Source organism: Oncorhynchus nerka, linkage group LG21, assembly GCF_034236695.1.
Source record: "Oncorhynchus nerka isolate Pitt River linkage group LG21, Oner_Uvic_2.0, whole genome shotgun sequence".
Lineage (NCBI taxonomy): Eukaryota > Metazoa > Chordata > Actinopteri > Salmoniformes > Salmonidae > Oncorhynchus > Oncorhynchus nerka.
The window spans coordinates 21,210,856-21,231,455 of record NC_088416.1 but is presented as its reverse complement, the minus strand read 5'-3'; the positions used below and the strand labels follow the sequence as shown (position 1 = coordinate 21,231,455).

The 20,600-nt window shown below is 43.3% G+C and overlaps 1 protein-coding gene across 5 annotated transcripts in view; it reads left to right on the top strand.

The window, feature by feature from the left end:
- Window positions 1-20,600, top strand: part of LOC115104075 (junction plakoglobin-like) — a 79,091-nt gene that overhangs the window by 15,027 nt on the left and 43,464 nt on the right. For 2 of the 5 annotated variants that reach the window (XM_065006425.1, XM_065006426.1), the window contains exon 2: window positions 20,055-20,185. The exons of the other annotated variants lie outside the window; for them this stretch is intronic. The gene's annotated coding sequence lies outside the window, so the exon portion shown is untranslated. The remainder of the gene's footprint in view (window positions 1-20,054; window positions 20,186-20,600) is intronic. 5 annotated transcript variants of the gene reach the window in all.

The window sequence follows — 20,600 nt, the reverse complement described above, 5'->3', positions numbered from 1 at the left end:
CAGTATTTTGCAGGTCAAAGTTTGATCCGCTGTGCTGCTGAGCAGGTCTGTCTCACTGTCTATGTGTTCTGCTGTACGATTGGGTTCTAGTGCAAGGACTTCACACAGCATCATTCCGAAGACATGACACTCTTGACACTCAACTTGACATCTTACAGCAGTCAAAACACTGATACTACTCGCGCTAGTCAAGACAACAATAAATTATTCATAAAACAACACATGCAGTAGTGAAAATGCTGCTTTTCCCACGTTAGTTAAAACATATTCTGGACTCACACACAATCAAATGGGACCTTAACAAGAGTAATCTTCAATTAATCTTTAAAGGAGAGAAGTGGTTGATTACATTTACATTTACATTTAAGTCATTTAGCAGACGCTCTTATCCAGAGCGACTTACAAATTGGTGCATTCACCTTATGACCTCCAGTGGAACAGTAGTGCATCTAAATCTTTTCAGGGGGAGGGGGGGTGAGAGGGATTACTTTATCCTATCCTAGGTATTCCTTAAAGAGGTGGGGTTTCAGGTGTCTCCGGAAGGTGGTGATTGACTCCGCTGTCCTGGCGTCGTGAGGGAGTTTGTTCCACCATTGGGGGGCCAGAGCAGCGAACAGTTTTGACTGGGCTGAGCGGGAACTGTACTTCCTCAGTGGTAGGGAGGCGAGCAGGCCAGAGGTGGATGAACGCAGTGCCCTTGTTTGGGTGTAGGGCCTGATCAGAGCCTGGAGGTACTGAGGTGCCGTTCCCCTCACAGCTCCGTAGGCAAGCACCATGGTCTTGTAGCGGATGCGAGCTTCAACTGGAAGCCAGTGGAGGGAGCGGAGGAGCGGGGTGACGTGAGAGAACTTGGGAAGGTTGAACACCAGACGGGCTGCGGCGTTCTGGATGAGTTGTAGGGGTTTAATGGCACAGGCAGGGAGCCCAGCCAACAGCGAGTTGCAGTAATCCAGACGGGAGATGACAAGTGCCTGGATTAGGACCTGCGCCGCTTCCTGTGTGAGGCAGGGTCGTACTCTGCGGATGTTGTAGAGCATGAACCTACAGGAACGGGCCACCGCCTTGATGTTAGTTGAGAACGACAGGGTGTTGTCCAGGATCACGCCAAGGTTCTTAGCGCTCTGGGAGGAGGACACAATGGAGTTGTCAACCGTGATGGCGAGATCATGGAACGGGCAGTCCTTCCCGGGAGGAAGAGCAGCTCCGTCTTGCCGAGGTTCAGCTTGAGGTGGTGATCCGTCATCCACACGGATATGTCTGCCAGACATGCAGAGATGCGATTCGCCACCTGGTCATCAGAAGGGGGAAAGGAGAAGATTAATTGTGTGTCGTCTGCATAGCAATGATAGGAGAGACCATGTGAGGTTATGACAGAGCCAAGTGACTTGGTGTATAGCGAGAATAGGAGAGGGCCTAGAACAGAGCCCTGGGGGACACCAGTGGTGAGAGCACGTGGTGTGGAGACGGATTCTCGCCACGCCACCTGGTAGGAGCGACCTGTCAGGTAGGACGCAATCCAAGCGTGGGCCGCGCCGGAGATGCCCAACTCGGAGAGGGTGGAGAGGAGGATCTGATGGTTCACAGTATCGAAGGCAGCCGATAGGTCTAGAAGGATGAGAGCAGAGGAGAGAGAGTTAGCTTTAGCAGTGCGGAGCGCCTCCGTGATACAGAGAAGAGCAGTCTCAGTTGAATGACTAGTCTTGAAACCTGACTGATTTGGATCAAGAAGGTCATTCTGAGAGAGATAGCGGGAGAGCTGGCCAAGGACGGCACGTTCAAGAGTTTTGGAGAGAAAAGAAAGAAGGGATACTGGTCTGTAGTTGTTGACATCGGATTATTTCAGCCTTTGTATTTACAACTCAATCTACTTAGCCAATTCTTTGTCTACACCAGTGGAGGCTCGTAGAGGAGGAAGGGGAGGACCATCCTCCTCAGTGAATTTCATAAAAATAAAAGTATTGAAACATTAAAAAGTGATCTACAGTAGCCTCAACAGCACTCTGTAGGGTAAGCACCATGGTGTAGCCGGAGGACAGCTAGCTTCCATCCTCCTCTGGGTACATTTTCTTCAATACAAAACCTAGGAGGCTCATGATTCTCACCCCCTTCCATAGACTTACACAGTAATTATGACAACTTCCGGAGAACGTCCTCCAACCTATCAGAGCTATTGCAGCATGAACTGACATGTTTTCCACCTAATCAAAATACTAGAGAATGAATCTAGTACTGAAAGCATAAACTACAGGTAGCTAGCACTGCAGTGCATAAAATGTGTTGAGTAGTTGACTTAAAGAGAGAGAAAGACAGTAGTGGAACAGTTTTGAACAAATACATTTCTTCCAAAATTAAGGAGAAGTGAGAGAGAGCTAGCTATAGTTGATTGTATTTTACAGGGCACGTCTGTCACACTGTCTGTGTGTTCTGCTGTACGATTGGATAGACCACAATCACCGCAGCTGTTTATCCCATGGTAGTCGGCAAGTGGGTATTGTCGAAATCAAAACCCAACCCTTAAATAAGTCATGACGAGCTCATCTACACAAATCCCACTAAACTGTCTTTTGGATAATACTGACTTTATGACAGAAATGAACCTACTTGCACTTTGTCGTCAATTTGTGCACTGGAATAAATGTTTCTGACTAATATTGGTGTCACATATGTCATTTTCAACTAGGGAAGTTGGTTTTTGAGTTCAGTTCTGCTTTAAAGAGTGCACTACGTAGTCGTCTTAAGAGTTAACTCTACCCTTTATTCTGAATACCACAAGGTAGTTCTAGTGCAAAGACTTCACACATCATTCTGAAGACATGACACTCTTGACACTCAACTTGACCTCTTACAGCACTGCTACTACACGCAATAGTCAAAACAACACAAAATGGTTTATAAAGAAACACATGCAGTAGTGAAAATGCTGCTTTGCCCACATTAGTTAAGGCATTTTCTGGACTCACACACCATCAAATGGGACCTTAACAAGAGTAATCTTCAATTCATCGTTAAAGGAGAGAAGTGGTTGATTATTTCAGCCTCTGTGTTTACGACACAATTTACTTAGCCAAGAATGCTTTTCAATTTATTCCTTGACTTCCACCTCCACCTTTCCTCCTTTGTGTTTACGTAATGATTGTTTTGATGTAAGCCTTCATTTATTTGAATTATAGGCGATGGCAACCAATTTGAATTGGCACATTGAGGTATAATGAGTGTAGCTCAAGGAACAGAACAATGAGGTGCTCTCGTCAACAAGCATCGATTGGAACATGAGAAAATTAGAAGTGACTGAGTCGTCTGAAATGGCTCGCGAGCAATCCACTTTAGCCTTGAACGAACATATCCATTTCTACACATGCTATGTCAATGGGTACGTCTCCCCCGCTTGTTGCACCCTCGCTTGGTTTCTTCCTCCTCAGCTCTGGGCAGTTTGATCTGTTAAATTTCACAGGGCTTAACCGTCCCCTGTTTTTCTCCGTCTGTGTGTGGAGGAAGAGTTCACTCAGTGTGCGGATTATTTCTCCCATGAGGCTGAGGGGGTGAGGAGAGCCCAGTCTGTCAGATCTGCCCACGTTGCCTCGCGGTTACCGTGCCAACCCCTAGGGTCGGAGGGTGGGAGGGAGAGTGGAGCCGGGTGTCTGCAGGCTGTCAGGTCTCTGCCAGGTCTCCCTGCGACAGACCAGACCAGACCGGCTACATCTCCACAATGGCCAGCGCCTGTTGTTTTCAGGTTAAGGTCTTGTTCAAATGGCCTTTGCATACTCTGGTCTTGTAGTCCACTTCTGTTCTCCATCTGTGTGTGTGTGTGTGTGTGTGTGTGTGTGTGTGTGTGTGTGTGTGTGTGTGTGTGTGTGTGTGTGTGTGTGTGTGTGTGTGTGTGTGTGTGTGTGTGTAGGCCTGTTGAGCCATACAGCATACAGCTGGCTCCTTTGCACAAAATCAGGATGACTGGGGGACAAGAGGGTGTAGGAGGGCTCAGGTTTTAGCCTACAAGCTTCTTGTCTCTCTTTGTGTCTCTCTCTCTCTCTCTCTCTCTCTCTGCCTCTCTGTCTCTCTCTCTCTCTTCTTTGTCGTACCATCTCTGACCCCGTTCCCCCACTGATGCACTCTCCCTGTCTCTTAACTTTGTCTTCCTGTCCATCTTTTCCCTCTGTCGTTTTCTCAGCCTTCCTCACTTTTAACATGTTTCTCTCAGAGGTCCACTTGTCTCTCTTTATCTGTACTGATCCTTACACTAGTCCAACTGGCTTTGGCCATATGTGACCGACCAGCTCGATTCAGTTCTATGTAGCAACATTTAAAAAACGTTTTAAGCTAGAAAACGGTATATCATACACTGCAGTTGAGGAACAATGGGAAGGTAATTCTGCTTTGATGTTGATAAACTTGTAACCCAATTTTTGAGAAAATGGCCCTTGAATGTTCTGGTACACCTACTGGAGAGCTCTTCTTTGCCTACCCCAGTGGAGGCTCCACAGAGGAGAAAGGGGAGGACCATCCTCCTCAGTGAGTTTCATAAAAATACAAATAGTGAAACATTAAAAAAGTTATCCTTTTTAGATAAAAGTATACTAAATATATTCAAGTCACCAAATAATTGATTAAAACACTGTTTTGTAATGAAGGTCTAAAGTAGCCTCAATAGCAGTCTGTAGGTTAGGACCATGGTTTAGCCGGAGGACAGCTAGCTTCCATCCTCCTCTGGGTACATTGACATCAATACAAAACCTAGGAGGATCGTGGTTCTCACCCCTTTCCATAGACTTACACAGTAATTATGACAACTTTCAGAGGACGTCCTCCAACCTTTCAGAGCTCTTGTAGCATGAACTGACATGTTGTCCAACCAATCAAAATATCAGAGAATGAATTTAGTACTGCAAGCATAACTTACAGCTAGCTAGCACTGCAGTGCATAAAATGTGATGAGTAGTTGACTCAAAGAGAGAGAAAGACAATAGTTGAACAGTTTTGAACAAATTAATTTCTTCCAAAATGAAGAAGAAGCGAGAGAGAGAGCTACCTATATTTGTTTGTATTTCTTCATACTCTCACTTTCACTTAGCTACTGAATGCAACTAGCTAGTTTAGCCTACTCAAACACTCGGCTCAAACAGAGAGGGATGCTATGTTAGCTAGCTGGCTATGGCTATCCAACACTGGAACTCTTCCAAGTCAAGGTAAGCTTTTGGTTTTATTAATTTCTTGCCACCGGGGCCTGCCGGTGTAACTGCTAAACTGTTTTCTGACTGTACACTGTACTGCATGATTGTAGCGGGTTTACTAACACGTTAGTTCTTGTAGCTATGTTGACTATGAAGTGATAACGATGTAGGCTGTGTGCAGCGGTTATAGCGGTCATGTTATGAGGGTTTGGCTTGTAAAGTTTATTTTTGTCTAGTCACAGATAGCTGATGTGTTGTGCACTGAAGTCCACAAGCGAAGGAAAAAGGTGAGAGGAGGAGAGTGCGTAGATAGTTGCTGTTTTCATGTGGCTGCTATGAAAGTGAATTGTGTTTGCGTGTGATCAGGGATATATTTATTCCGCCGATTATGTTCAAAAACGTTTCTTAAACAGAAGCAAACGGAACGAAAATACCTGAATTTGTCCAGTAGAAATTCTAATTTGCAACTGTTGGACTGATGATTACTCCCTAGATCGGCTAGTTGAAGGCAAGGGTGTGCAAGGCATGTCACGCCTGCTCCCAATCTCCCTCCCTGGCGCTAGAGGGAGCCAGGCTTTCCTGCACTATGCACTCCTGCCACCATCATTATGTACACCTGCTTCACTCGTCATGCGCATCAGCGATTCATTGGACTCACCTGTGTTATTACCTCCCCCATATCTGTCTGTTCCCCAGCTCTGTTCCCCGCTTCAGCATTGATTGTCATATGTCGTTGTGTTACCCGGTTCTGACGCTGTTCCTGTCCTGTTCCAGGTCTGTGCAAAATGAAATGTTCACTTTCCGTACCTGCTTCTCTACCCTACTCGGTTTTTACAAGACAGTATAGAATGTGTCACTGTCTGTCACCTTGATTACTAAACATTTTCTAATTTGATAACATTTTCATTCATAGGCTATGTTGTAGCAACCTCGTGATGGGTACAGGGAAAATTCAAGTAAACCTATCGATGTTACATTGAGCTGGGTGAATGAAATATGAATGACAGCCATACAATATGCTGTAATAGAAATAAGGCCATGCTCATAAAAGAAAATGATCATCCCCCCTCACCTTGGACCGGACCGACCGCCACTGATCTACACCCATTCAGTATCATTCACACCCTCGTAAGCCTTAGCCTCACCCATCTCTTTAAGGATACATATTTAAGGCCATGTGCTAAACAGTGAGTTAGGTAGTGTAGTAAATATACAAACATTTCAAGACTAAAAGTGGTGAAAGTAGTAGCAAAAATACACTTTATCTAGTCCTTGACCTATATCCTAATCCAGTGTTTCCCCAAGTACCCCCAACAGTACACATTTTCATTGTAGCCATGGAGAAACACACCTCATTCAACTCATTGAGGGCTTGATGATTAGTTGACAAGTTGAATCAGGTGTGCTTGTCCAGGGTTACAATACAAATGTGTACTATTGGGGATACTCGAGGATCAGGGTTGGGAAACACTGTCCTAATCTGACTTTGCCGCAGGTCATGTTGTTATTCACATTATTGTCTCTGGTTAACAAACACTATATCAAATCAAATCTAAGTTTATTTGTCACATGAACAGGATACGTAAGGTGTAAACTGTACAGTGAAATGGTTACTTGCGTATTTGCATAGTAGCAATATCAAAAATAGAAAGTGTCCAGATAAATATTCTATAAATATTTTATAGTTATTAGATGACTCCTACCCAGACACACTTGTCTAAATTGATGGACAAGTGAAAGAAATGCTATAACCAACCCCCAGCCACAGCTATCTAAGTGGACGGGTCACTATTGTTTAGACATGTACACATGTTCATGAAATACTGTACAATAGATGACCGTAATCACCACCAGATACACTTGTCTAACTTGATAGGGCATGTAATCATCTGACGAAGTGGAGTCTTTTGTTTAGGCATGTAGCTAGCTAGCTAAACAATGTGCCTAATGGTGCTTTCAAGACAACTGGAAACTTGGAAAAATGCGAGGTCAAATCATCACGTCAGTGATCTTCAGATCATAAAATTGGGGCTCTAGAAAGAGGCCCGAGCCACCGAGTTGGAATTCCAAGTTGGCTGACCGTTCAAAATTATTTTTCCCTGTCGGAGTATGCTTTTTTCTGAGTTCCCTGTTATCTTGAACGCCCTGAAGTCGGAAGTCGGAGATTTCCAAGTTCCCAGTTCAGAGTTCCCAGTTGTTTTGACCGTGGAAATAATCCCAACCCATACTACTAGAAATACAAACTGATTGTGATAGCTAGCCAACATGCATGAATCTGCAGGTAGCTAAAGCTAACTAACTAGGTTCAATGTTAGCTAGCTAGCTAACATTAGGCTATAACTAGCTATGCAAATAAATTTCTGAGATACAAATAATATTACGACACAGATCATACACATAATGTTAGCTAGCTAATAGTATGCTTTAACTTTCAATGAAAATTACTTTCTGACAAAATTAGAAACGTAAAATATCTGAAAATGTAGCCTACTAGACTAGTTTGAAGATGTAACCCGGAGACAGGTGTTTTCTGTGTTCTCTTTTCGACTCCCCTCCGCATATGTGTAAAGAAATGCCAGGATTTTCTCCATCTCCTGAGCTATCATCCTCTGCTTCCACCGGGCATTCCAACATCTTCCATGACAATAACACTGTTGACTGCCGTTTCTTCCCCATCACTGTCATCAGAAGGCTCTACAATGTCTGCTTCAATGAAAATGTTTTTACCTAAATCAGGTATTTCCCCGTCGTCTGATTCATTTTCAGAGTCAGAGAGAGTCGACGTGGCACGATCGTCCTCCAGAAGGTATCTCCATTACCACATTTTCCCACTGATCTTCGTCAATAGTGCCTGTTAATTTCAGGGTAGCTCTTTTTGCAGTTCTTCATGACATCTTTCAAAAAAGACACAGTAGAAAGGATTATCTACACATACTGAGCAGCTCATGTTATAGACGGAAGCCTGCTACATGGCAGACCAACTCAAACTCATCTCTCGGCATGTCCTATCCATTATCTCAGGCAATCATGGCTATCGAGAAGGTTCCTGTCTTTTTCTGTGGCTAAACCAACCAGGTTCCTAATTGAACAATTGTATTTGTACTTACAGATGGAATACACGCTTGTTATTAAGGCACATGAAAGTTCACATGTTCCAGAAGGCAAAAATGTTCTGCCAAAAAAGGCATTTTGATTAAAAAAAACATATTGTGTATATACAGTATTATGGTCCAATGGCTGTATGTTTTTGTGTGTATTTGTCAGTATTTTGTGTGTGTGTGTGTATATATATATATATATATGTGTGTGTGCGTAAGCGTGAGAACAGAGCAGTGTCGATAGTGGTTAAGAGACATGACCTCAAGATTATCCGGTGCTGTGTTTTATCAGGGTTTTTTGAGGGGAAGGGTGACATATTGCAGGCCACAATGCCATCCCCTGAGGCTGTCTCACACACACACACACACACACACACACACACACACACACACACACACACACACACACACACACACACACACACACACACACATATATATAGATTCACACATACAGACACACACACACACACACTTTTATCTCTATCTGACAGAGACAGTTTCTCTCTGGTCAAGGAACAGTTCCCACAGGATCTAAGAAGTAAAGAGGGCTGCAGGGAGAGGAGTAGAGGAGAGAGGAAGACAGGCAGAGATAGAGACAGATCTAGACAGACAGAGAGCGGGAGGCTGGAGACAGAGGGTGGAGAGATGGAGATGATGAAAGGACTTAGACTTGTTGAAAGACAGAAATGAGGTGGTTGCCAAAGGAGGAAAACATGTTTTGTTCAGATTTTGTTTTACCAATAGTGCTTTGTGCAAAAATGTAGCATGCAATGTCAGTGGGGAGAATTCCAGTTAAATAAGCACCTTTTCAATCCCTGCTTTGTCGCTGTGAAAGAAAAGTAGCGTGTGTGTGTACATGTGTGTTTGCATACACGCATGTGTGTGTCTATGGTGTGTGTGTTCAGGCAAGCCCCAGTAGTCTATAACCCGTGTGTCTCCAGTGAGAGGATGTGTACCGAGCCAGGCCCCTCCAGTGAGCCAGTCGAATCCTTTCAATTGATGCCTCGCTCAGAATATTGAAGGCCCTGTCTTCTCCAATTACCGTCACTGTCTCCCCCCACCTCCTTCACTTTCTAACCTCTTCACGATCTCCTCCTCTCCGCTCTTCACTCCATCTTCCTTATCTCTCTTTGCTGTTCTCTACCATTTTCCTTTCCTGCCTAACGGTCTTTCTGGGTACTTTTCCTTTCCTCTGTTGCGCCATATCCCTCCTTCTTTTCCGACTATTTATTTTTCTACTCGTTACGTTCCCCCTATCCCTCGTCTGTCCGGTTCTCCTCTCTCTATCTCGCCTCGCTTGCCCTCGGTCCTCAACGTCTTTGAACCGCTTCCACTTTCACACTCTCTCTGTTGCCTTGTCTTTTGCTCAGTCTGTCGGCGGCAGAGTTGGAATTGGCTGCATTGCTACGACATCCTGCAGTGCTTCAGTATGCAAAGCTGAGAAGCTGGCTGGGTTTTCACCCAGTGCAGTGACAGCATAATGTCCTCCTGGCGTCACACACCAGCAGCTGAGGGGCTAAATAGTCACTGTTAGCAAACCAAGCGGGTTCATTTAGAAAACAAACCAACATCTTTTATTGGAAGAACTATGAGTTTAGGCAATAACAAGTTGCTTGATGAATTCTGTTGTGCAGTTCAGCAGCTGAGACACATTTTTGGAGGCCTCCCTCTCTCTCTCTCTCTCTCTCTCTCTCTCTCTGTCTGATCTTTGAAATCAATTTTCTTCTGGCAAGGCAGGCTAGTATCTACAAATGTTTTCTCCTGTTGAATGTTATATTATTTTCCAGACAAGCTCTAAAGGGAATTTGGGGGATTTTCTCTGCTCCCTTCAAACAGAGGGAAAGTAAATTCTATATCCATCCGATATAGAAAATTGGATAAATGTTGCCTGTAAACATAGGCTCTAGCCCTCTGCCTCCCTCCACTATTTCTGTCTTCCTCAGTCACCCTCACTCTCTTTCTGTCACTCTTTCCTCTCTATTCTCATTGCTCCAATTCCATCCCTCTTTCTTTTCCCCTCTAGTTTATTATTTCTGTTCAATCTTCTCTGTATATTTTTCTGCTTCTTTGTCCAATTCATGCACCCTTTCTTTCTCGCTTTCTCTCACTCCCCTCATCTTTCATTTTCTGTCTCTGAGGTCTCTGTGGTCGGGCTCAGCTCAGTATCCCATGGGCACAGTTTCAAAGTGAGCCGTTTAGGTGCTCGGCTGATTTATTTAACGCCTAGTGTGTAATCGCCACAAATCCGCCCCGCTCACCAGGAGCCAGCACTCTTTTTTTTTTCCTTCTCGATCCTTCGTTTCTCTCTCTCCTCCTGTACTCATTTCAAAGTCTGTCCCCATCTTAGCCATTGCTGAGCCTGGCATTGATTGGTGGGCCCAATACTCTAACCATTCGGCTATCTGCCAGCCCTTGTGGTAGGGGGCTGTGGGTAAAATGGACTGAATGGGGGAAATAAAAACAACACTTCAAGGGAAACCTGGAGAGGGAGAAAACAAACATTCGTCCGCCTCGCCTCAGTCCCTGGAGCTTTTTTCTGGTATGAAGGAGGACTGGATAGATTGTGGAGTGTGGCGCGTGGATAAAGGGTACTGCTACAAAAATGATGTTATCTGCTGGGTAAAACGCTCGCCTCCTCATATCGCACAATCAAAGAAGAGGCTGGCTGTGGTTGGTACCAGGGGGAAGTAGCAAAACAACGCTGGGGATGGAGCTTGAGATGGAACTTGAAAGTCCTGGTTGGAGGGTCGTTGTGAAACTCACACCACACAGCATTCCTCACAACGTTCAGAGTGTTCTTTTCCCCTTTCTACGCTGCTATTGAAAGTCAACACGCCACAAGAGTTCACAGAAGTGAAACTCTTTTCACCTTGGTTTAAAAGGACTGAGTTGATTTTGGCATGCTACATGCTACGTGCAATTTTGCCAACACAATTATATTTGTAAGCCATGTTTCTTGTTGCATAATGGACTCTCGTATCCTAGTTGTCCATAAAGGGTATTCACAACCTGTGTGGAGAGAAGGATGTGGGGGAAACCTGGTATAAAACATGTCTGCAAATTGTCACTAATTTGCTGATAAAATTAGTAAATAGAGATGCTATCAGTGGTTATGGCCAGGACGTAACCTGTCCCCCACCCTGGCATGGCCAGGACGTAACCTGTCCCCCACCCTGACATGGCCAGGGTTTAACCTGTCCCCCACCCTGACATGGCCAGGGTTTAACCTGTCCCCCACCTTGACATGGCCAGGGTTTAACCTGTCCCCCACCCTGGCCCCCCAGTCCTCCAGGCACTGCACTGTAGTGAGGAAATGCAACGGAGCATTTTGATTTACTCTTGTGAAGCCTGGCTTTCTCAACCCGAACCTCGTCCATTTTTCCTTTTTTTTTCCCTTCATATGCTGCTGAGACTGCTGTTTCTCCTACCAGGGACCTTTGACCCGCTAGAGGCACTTTCTGCCATGTCCAGGCTTTTGCTCTACTGACCTTGACCTGTGAGGGTCGGCCCTAGTGGTTCCACCCACAGTGTATATCTAGCATTGGATCCACTGTACCCCAATGGCCTGGATTCCAGTCTGTGTCCATCCCTCGCTGCTTTTCATTTTCATTTCCTCAGCTTTAATCAACCTACAGTGAGCTAGCCACACACCACCCTCCCCCTCATACTGTTTAAAGTCATCCTCCGTCGGCTCGGGGATCTCTTCCCATTTACTCATAGCACAGGAAGGCATGCCAAAACGGATAAGGGATCTGATGAGTGAAGATAGCTCAAACCCCCCGCCTTCCTCTCTCTGAAGACCTGATGCTTTCATCGTTCCCCTCCGTCAGCTTTGAGCCCAACCTTCTGGGCCTTTAAACCACGCTTCTCCCTCGTTCTCATTTACTGGCTTGTAAACGCACACGGACATATCCTCAAGTGCATTGACTGATACACACATAGATGCAGATGCACACGCACACACAAACACACAGACTACAGACTAGTGTGGGAGCTGCAGACACTGCTTGCAATTAGACTATGTCAGTGAACTTGCTGCTAGTGGCTAATGACTCACTCTATCCATATGTGTGAGATCCTATAGGCTAATAGCACAGAGAGAGAGAGAGAGAGAGAGAGAGAGAGAGAGAGAGAGAGAGAGAGAGAGAGAGAGAGAGAGAGAGAGAGAGAGAGAGAGAGAGAGAGAGAGAGAGAGAGAGAGAGAGAGAGAGAGAGAGACTGGAACTTATGATGGTTGTTAGGTTAGCACCCCTCCCACTCACTCTGTGCTTCATTAAAATCCTACAGAGGGGACAGAGCAGAGAGAGAGGGTGGGTGGGTGGCGGTTAGGAACAGAGGGAAATTCCTTCCTCTCTACTTTTAACACAACAACACACCATACCACAGCTGCAGTGTCAGCCCATTTGGAAGGAAGGCATGAGAGGACAATGTGGATAGTATGGTATAAGTTAGACGACGTATTTGTTTTGTTCAGGAGACTGTTACAGAATAAGCTACAGTCCAAGACGGAGTACATGTGATCATTATGTATGTTACGGTTTGGTGTGTCTTTGAGATGACTGCCCATTCGGTAGAAGGGAAGAGACCTGTGATGAAATGGTAGAAATGAGGGTTGTAAGTCAGATTTCAGATGTGTTGTGTTTGCAGTTAAACTGGATGTTGTTGTTGTTGTTTTTTTTAATTGATTTGAGAGTTTAACATGTCATATAGTGCAGCTTATGTGACACTCTGAATGAGACGTTTTTGAAAGGGAGAGCTTAATCACTATAACGGTTCATTTCTATTGTCTCTCGTTCAGTCTCAATAGAGAAACCTTCATCCCTCAACCTTCCCCAGAGCACTTGATATGAGCTATTGAACTGGCAAATCACATCCAGGAACAAGGTCCAACGGATCCACTACAATGTCGACCAAAATAAATCCGATAAGAGAGCCCTTTGTCAACATTTACGGACTTAGACGTAAAAACCGATTCAGAGAACCTAGAATAGTGTTACACTTGATAGTGATTGGGCTTCGTCATGGTCTTCCTTCGCTCACTAGTTTTCTCTCTGAACTGACCTCTGAGAGAAGGTAGAACAGAGGAGGTGTGTGTGTGTGTGTGTGCGTGTGCGTGCACCGCGTATACACTTTACCAACCCAAACACTGTTTTCATTTCAGCTCAGCTCTGCAGTGCACACATAGGAGCAGGATTTAATTTACCTCTACCTCTCTATTGATTTAATCACAGTTGGTTGCGGAGTGGCTCTGCTTTGCCATGTTGATCGCTTTGGCGAAAAGGTGAAACGCTGCTTTCCTACTAAATAATTACCAAGCGCATGGGGGAACAGGGCGGAGCAGGTGCGGCGTGGGAGCTGGCATTGTCGTCAAAAACAGCTCCCACAGCGCTCTGGAACTAGGAAGGAATCGTAACCACGGTGACAAAGTACTGTACATATGCCACAAAAGCTGAGGGAAGCGCTAGAATGTTTCCCATCTTCGTGGATCTTTGACTGGATATGTCGGCTAAATCATTTAGCTTTAGTTAGCCTGTGATTTTGGGTGCACTTCTACCGGGACCCATATGGGGAAGTACGTCTGAGATTGAATGTGTGGCCATGTGTAAATTCCATTTCCACTATGTCGAGACTGACACCTTTACAGTGTTGGTTCGTGACCAGCTGTAGACATGCTCCTGATATATCTCCTCTGTGTAATTCAATAATACATGACTCTCCTCACTCTCTCTCCGTGTTTACGCAGCAATTTCATATTTCATGAGCCTCTGATACCTCCAGAAGGTCACTATGCATTCGGGACAGAAAGCATTCAAGGTTTGTCAGAAGCTGCTACAGTATGTAAATCAAAAGAATCACATCTTGGTCAAAAACCACGATCGTGCCTCAACCATTTAAAGTGTTTTTCCGGATGAACAGACAGTCAGACATTGGATTGGATATGGATGGTGCTGTAAATGTCATCCCCAGCCTGATCCAGTAGAAATGACAGCTAGACTCATCCTCCGCGACCTTCAACCTCCCTTGTTAACTTTAAATGCAGGAAGTGTTGCTCCCCCCCGGATATCAATTATATGCACATTGACATACCGCAGTGCACTGTACACATATGCACGCACACACACACACTTAATCTCGTGCACACAAACACACACCACAGCGCCCCACTGTGACACTCACAGAATCCATCATGGATATTAGCAGGGGGTTCGATCTCTCCCGTGTTTACGTTTCATCGTTCTCTCATCATTCCCCGGGATCCCCATTCCTGCCGTCAGATGTCCTGATGTTCTGTGGGCTGACAGCCTCCATCCACCAGAGAGAAAGCAGAAGCGCTATCGATCCCTGCCTTGCGCCTTCCCATTGATTTATCTGCAGGTGGCACGTTCAGGGTCTTATTGATTCAGTAAGATGCCATTCGGCCTGTAATAAAGACCACCTACAACAAACAAAAACATTTTGACTGCTCACTGTGAAGGTTATTAGAATTTTTTTTACTCTGAAATGAATGTATTTACATCGGTAATGATGTCTGATGATGTCTGCGATGGGTATTTGACATTTTTTTACTTTTTCGAGAACTCGCATTATTTATTTTTTGAGTACTCAGGTACTCAAATGAAATAAATCTATACTTTTAGAACACAAGGCCGGCACTGGAAAAAAAGATGCTGAATTGCTAAATTGCCCCATATACAGTATACTATTCAGTCAATAAAAAAACAAGTGCCAGTAATATCAACTGGTACCAGTACCGAGTCAATGTGCGGGGGTACAGGTTAGTTGAGGTAATTTGTAAAGTGACTATGCATAGATCAAAAACAGCGAGTAACAGCAGTGTAAAAACAAGGGGGTCAATGTAACGAGTCCGACTGGCAATTTGATTAATTGTTCAACAGTCTTATGGCTTGGGGGGTAGAAGCTGTTAATGAGCCTTTTGGTCCTACATTTGGCACTCCGGTACCGCTTGCCGTGTGGTAGCAGAGAGAAAAGTCTATGACTTGGGTGACTGGAGTCTTTGACAATTATTTGGGCCTTCCTCTGACACCACCTAGTATATAGTAACCTCAACAGTGGCGCTTGCTTGTAGAATCCTATGGCGGTGCAATGGCTCTTGTTTCCCGAGCCCTTATCACAGTCAAGACACACCTATTTATATTTTTATATATGAAAAACATGATGTAATATAACAGAATAATAGGTTTCTTAAGGAAAAAAGTTGCCAACGCGAAGTGATGTGCATCTTGCGTCTGGAACAGTTATTCTCAAAGAGTGGTTTTGTGTCGCTTCTATTGCGTTCAGTGCCAGCAGAGTCAGGGTATATGCAGCAGTTTGGGCCGCCTGGCTCGTTGTGAACAGTGTGAAGACCATTTCTTCCTAAAAAAAAAAGCCCGTAATTAATTTTCCAGACTTTTACATAATTATGACATAACATTGAAGGTTGTGCAATGTAACAGCAATATTTCGACTTAGGGTTGCCACCCATTCGATAAAATACGGAACGGTTCCGTATTTCACTGAAAGAATAAACATTTTGTTTTCGAAATGATAGTTTCCGGATTTTACCATATTAATTAATGACCCAAGGCTCATATTTCTGTGTGTTTATTATATTATAATTAAGTCTATGATTTTATATTTGATAGAGCAGTCTGACTGAGCGGTGGTAGGCAGCAGCAGGCTCGTAAGCATTCATTCAAACAGCACTTTCCTGCGTTTGCCAGCAGCTCTTCTCAATGCTTGAAGCACAGCGCTGTTTATGACTTCAAGCCTGTCAACTCCCGAGATTAGGCTGGCAATACTATAGTGCCTATAAGAACATCCAATAGTCAAAGTTATAAGAAATACAAATGGTATAGAGAGAAATAGTCCTATAATTCCTAAAATAACTACAACTGTCAGCGATTGGGTGCAGAGATTTAGCGGAGTCGGACACAACTGAGTTTACTCAAAAAGTCAATAAAAAATTCCAAATAGGAACATACATACACACTAGCACAATCAACAACCACTAAAGACACCAACAATCACGGACAGAACAGAAATGTGAACCAGAGGTTTAAATAAGGAACATGATATGGGAGTTGAAACCAGGTGTGTGTAATACAGACAAAACAAAACGAAATTGAAACATGGATCGGTGGTGACTAGAAAGCCGGTGACGTCGACCGTCGAACACCACCCGAACAAGGAGAAGGGCCGACTTCGGCGGAAGCCGTGACAACAACCTAAAACTTCTTAGCTAGGAATATTGAAGACTCATGTTAAAAGGAACCACCAGCTTTCATATGTTCTAATGTTCTGAGCAAGGAACTTAAACGTTAGCTTTTTTACATGGCACATATTGCACTTTTACTTTCTTCTCCGCCACTGTGTTTTTGCATTATTTAAACCAAATTGAACATGTTTCATTATTTATTTGAGACTAAATTGATTGTATTTCTGTATTATATTAAGTTAAAATAAAAGTCTTCATTCAGTATTGTTGTAATTGTCAATATTACGAATATACAGTTGAAGTCAGAAGTTTACATACACCTTAGCCAAATACATTTAAACTCAGTTTTTCACAATTGCTGACGTTTAATCCAAGTAAAAATTCCCTGTCTTAGGTCAGTTAGGATCACCACTTTATTTTAAGAATGTGAAATACCAGAATAATAGTAGAGAGAATTATTTATTTCAGCTTGTATTTATTTTATCACATTCCCAGTGGGTCAGAAGTCCACATACACTCAATTAGTATTTGGTAGCATTGCATTTAAATTGTTTGACTTGGGTCCAACATTTCGTGCAGCCTTCCACAAGCTTCCCACAATAAGTTGAGTGAATTTTGGCCCATTTCTCCTGACAGAGTTGGTGTAACTGAGTCAGGTTTGTAGGCATCCTTGCACACGCTTTTTCAGTTCTGCCCATAAATGTTCTATAGGATTGAGGTCAGGGCTTTGTGATGGCCACTCGAATACCTTGACTTATAGTCCTTACACCATTTTGCCACAACTTTGGAAGTATGCTTGGGGTGATTGTCCATTTGGAAGATCCATTTGCGACCAAGCTTTAACTTCTTGACTGATGTCTTGCAAAGCACCCCAACAACATGATGCTGCCACCTCCGTGCTTCACGGTTGGGATGGTGAACGTCAGCTTGCAAGCCCCCACCTTTTTCCTCCAAACATAACAATGGTCATTATGGCCAGACAGTTCTATTTTTGTTTCATCAGACCAGAGGATATTTCTCCAAAAAGTACCATCTGTGTCCCCATGTGCAATTGCAAACTGTAGTCTGGATTTTTGATGGCGATATTGGAGCAGTGGCTTCTTCCTTGCTGAGCGGCCTTTCAGGTTATGTCGATATACAAGTCATTTTACTGTGGATGTCACTGTCTCCTCCAACATCTTCACAAGATCCTTTGCTGTTGTTCTGGGATTGATTTGCACTTTTCACACCAAAGTACGTTCATCTCTAGGAGACAGAACACGTCTCCTTCCTGAGTGGTATGACGGCTGCGTGGTCCTATGGTATTTATACTTGCGTACTATTGTTTGTACAGATGAACATGGTACCTTCAGGCGTTTGTAAATTGCTCCCACCTGACTTGTGGAGGTCTATAATTTTTTTCTGAGGTCTTGGCTGATTTCTTTTGATTTTCCCATGATGTCAAGCAAAGAGGCACTGAGTTTGAAGGTAGGCCTTGAAATACATCCACAGGTACACCTCCAATTGACTCAAATTATGTCAATTATCAGAAGCTTCTAAAGTCATAATAATATTCTGGAATTTTCCATGCTGTTTAAATGCACATTCAACTTAGTGTATGTAAACTTCTAACCCAATGGAATTGTGATACAGTGAAATAATCTGTCTGTAAACAATTGTTGTGTCATGCACAAAGTAGATGTCCTAACCGACTTGCCAAAACTATAGTTTGTTAACAAGAAATTTGTGGAGTGGTTGAAAAACGAGTTTTAATGACTCCAACCTAAGTGTTTGTAAACTTCTGACTTTAACTGTATATATAGAAATCGGCCGATTAATTGGTATCTGCTTTTTTTGGTCCGCCAATGATCAGTATCGGCATTGAAAAATCATAATCAGTCGACGTTCAATTTAGTTTATTCTGCCTGTTCTTTGGAATTTTCCAAATGTATGAATATTTCCACATTGAACACTGCATGGGGATGAATTACAGCCCCAACATCTGTTTGATGAATAGGCCTAAGCTTAATGATTCGGATGAAAAGACACTCTTTATCTAATTCATGTTTTTGCATATGTTCAGTGTGGAATCTGTCTATGTTTAGAAGGTTTATGGCCTAGGCTAAACAATTAATTTGCAAAATTGTAATTACTTCACTACTATGGCCTATTTATTGCCTTACCTCCTCATGCCATTTGCACACACTGTATATAAACATTATTTTTTTCTATTGTGTTATTGACTGTACGCTTGTGTAACTCTGTGTTGTTGTTTGTGTCGCACTGCTTTGCTTTATCTTGGCCGGGTCGCAGTTGTAAATGAGAACTTGTTCTGAACTAGCCTACCTGGTTAAATAAAGGTGAAATAAAAAAATGACAAATACTTTTAAATGGCTCTAGTAGTTCACAAAAGTAGCCTAAGCGGAAAATAGATGGGATGCAATTATTCCAAAACTGCAGTTGGAGCACATATTTCCCTACTTCAATCAACCAGTCATTTTTGAAAGTGTGATGAAACTGTCATCATTTGGCAAGGAATGTAGCTTGTGTATCCCATCAGTTAGATACATTTTTATCGGCATTTATTTCTGTAGGCTTACGGGAGCTTCTGTGCGCACTCAGCAGCACACGTGTGTAGAGGAAGCGGTCAGAACGCAATTGAGTGAGTGAGACAAGGATGGGAAAGAGAATTTAGAGAGATGCCCCACCTCTTTTGACCCTCACCTGTTTAGTAAAAAAAAATGTTTTGCATGTTATTTTGTCATTATTACGTGTCATATATCAGTTTCAAAACAATGTAAAAAAAAAATATATATATATATTTGTGTTAATAAAGCTGCATACAAACATGGACTCTCTTTTGTTTTCTTGAGGAAGGCAACTCCAAAATGCATGTGTTTCAGCCTAGCTCAGTGCTTTCTGTGGTAGTGGGGCAGCCAGCGGAAAATACGAAGCGTAGGGGTTGGTAATGTTCTCTAGTTCTGTTACTCATGGGGACACTACGTCACAGCAAAATCGACAGGGAGAGCCCTAAAATTCAAGCCCCTTTGGTGCTGCCAAATAGTTACATTAGAAGTTCCCATCCAAGTAGGCTCAAGGTCATTGGCCACAGATAAAATGATCTCAAATCATCTTATGTCTCACCGTAGCTTTGATTGTACTGATCATGTCAACATCATACTTTCAAAATCTTAGCTAGCAAGCTAGAAGAGAAGTTGTGGAAATAAATTATAGATAAAACGTATTGGTGCTCATCGGCCATTGGACATGGACATTACACAACAATTTGGAAATTGCAAATTCAACAATGAGGGGTTTGGATGGAATCAGTGCCTAATTGCAAGCATTGCAAAACAATCATTAGACTGCTAATCAGTGGAGTGGGTGTGTGGACCAAGCTTAAAAGGATAAACATTCAACATTGGCCATGACTTCTGCCTCGTTCAAAACAACTGGAAACTTGGAACTGGGAAATCTCAGACTTCAGTGAGTTCAAGACAACTCGGAACTCTGGGAATTCCATGTCGAGAACTCTGGCCTCTTTTCCGACCTGAAGATCACTGCCGTCATCATGATTTGACCTGTTTGTTTCAGGGTTCCCAGTTGTCTTGAAAGCACCATAAATCCAGAGAATGCCAGACTTTGATGACAAAGTTTGTTGACAAAATTTACCAACAAAGGACCTCTGCGCCTCCTTCCTGTTCAAGTGAATACAGCATAACAAGGTGAGTCAGAAAATGTCTTGTATGCTGCTGCATAAATTATGTAATATGCCAGGGAGATATGTATACTGTAGCTAAGGAAGTCATACTAAGTATGTTGTGTAGTAGCCCATGTGCCTCACCCTAATAACTTAGCCTACTGTTCTGACTTGGTGGTGCACATATGGCGTAAAGATTTTTTGGGAGAAATGTCATCATCAAATATTCTAAGAGCTTTCATTGTCTGCTTATATGCCCCATTTATTTATTCTACGGTTCTGACTTGGTGTACAGGGAGAACAATGTAAGAACGGCCCATGTTCTGAATTCTGTACATTTCAAAATCGCTGAACAAATAGTTATTGACTCCATCCTAGCTCGCTTATTAATGTCTTAATCAAAATCGTCCTCTTATGCCATAGTTTGTGCATCTCAATTG